The 1360-nt window shown below is 36.5% G+C and overlaps 1 non-coding gene across 1 annotated transcript; it reads left to right on the top strand.

Annotated features, from left to right (window-relative positions):
* Positions 1 to 268: 268 nt before the first annotated feature.
* Positions 269 to 340, top strand: Trnaw-cca (transfer RNA tryptophan (anticodon CCA)). The gene has a single exon. It is a non-coding gene; the product is annotated as a tRNA-Trp (tRNA).
* The last annotated feature ends 1020 nt before the right edge of the window (positions 341 to 1360 follow it).

Genomic DNA, 1360 nt, shown 5'->3' with positions numbered 1-1360 from the left:
AGATAAAAATTCTAGTATTCTCTGACGGTTGCCAGTTGTCAGACAGACTGTTGTTGATTTTCAAAAGAGAACTTACGTTTTCTATCCATGCCATTTTTCCAAAGGTTATTATGTCAACTTTAATTATTAATTCGCAGTCATGTATATGTTTTATTATTTGTTATTTATTGTTTTATACCTGCGGTTTTTAGAATAAGTTTTTACTTCAATATAGTCTGATTACTAATTTCTTTCTATTTCAGTAATTGAGAGTATTCTTTGCACAGTGGACTCCGTGGCGCAACGGTAGCGCGTCTGACTCCAGATCAGAAGGTTGCGTGTTCAAATCACGTCGGGGTCAATTATTGTTAACTTTATTTTTGTATCTTTTGCTTATTTGCTTAGTAACTCAACGAGTTATGGATTAAGAAAAAAATTATTTGAATTGAGCGCAATAAACTGAAGAAAAAAATGTACGGGTTTAAGCTATGATATAACCGCAAAGTTGACGTGGGACTAGCTTAGTTCAGCAATCATTTGTTATATTTGCTTTGTGAGTAAAGCCGAATAAACGCCGTACTTCTCGAACCATGAATTTGCTTGATTTGATGAACTTCAGGCACTCAGTGCCAGAAATTCAGTGAGCAGAAGATATGAAGGCATATCCTCCAATGCAATCATGGATAACCGAGCCAAAGCGTTTTGTTCGTACCCGTTTTTGTAATCCGTGTTAGGAAAACACATTTCGGAGTGCAATAAAAAAAAACATGTGGGTGAGGAAAGTACCTCCTGCTTGCATGAATCAACAACTTCAACTTATACTTTTTATATTATAGAGCCTTTAAACTTTCAAGTTCATTCGCCTTTAATGTCTGCTGACTGATTGATGACTGATGATAATTAGAGAGGTTTTAAACTTTTCAGTTCATTCGCATCTCATGTCTGCTAGATTTTTCCAGGTTCCTAAGTTTAGAAGACCGCGTTAAGAAAAACATATTCTAGTCTGCACAAAGGCAAGCGAGTACAAAAGTACTCGCTATTTGCATTTATTTTTTATTTGCAAAACCGATTTCGCCACGCTCCTTGGATTTAAAGTCTGTATTAGGGAAACACATTTCTGTCGGAACAAAAAATACTTTCGACTTGCATTAATTTGCAATACCAATTCCCCCACGCTCCATGGATTTGCAGTCTGTGTTAGGGAAATACATTTCAGTTGGAACAAAAATACCTCCGACTTTCGTGTATTTGCAAAACCGATTTCTCCAACACTGCTTGGTTTTGAAGTCTGTGGTAGGGAACACATTTCGGTGAGAACAAAAATCTCCATACTTTCATGTATTTGCAATGCCGATTTCCCCAAGGCTTCTTGGTTATGATG

The sequence above is a fragment of the Toxorhynchites rutilus genome, chromosome 2 (assembly GCF_029784135.1).
Source record: "Toxorhynchites rutilus septentrionalis strain SRP chromosome 2, ASM2978413v1, whole genome shotgun sequence".
NCBI classification, from domain to species: Eukaryota; Metazoa; Arthropoda; class Insecta; order Diptera; family Culicidae; genus Toxorhynchites; species Toxorhynchites rutilus.
The sequence above is the reverse complement of the archived record's forward strand: the minus strand, read 5'-3'. Positions and strand labels throughout refer to the sequence as shown.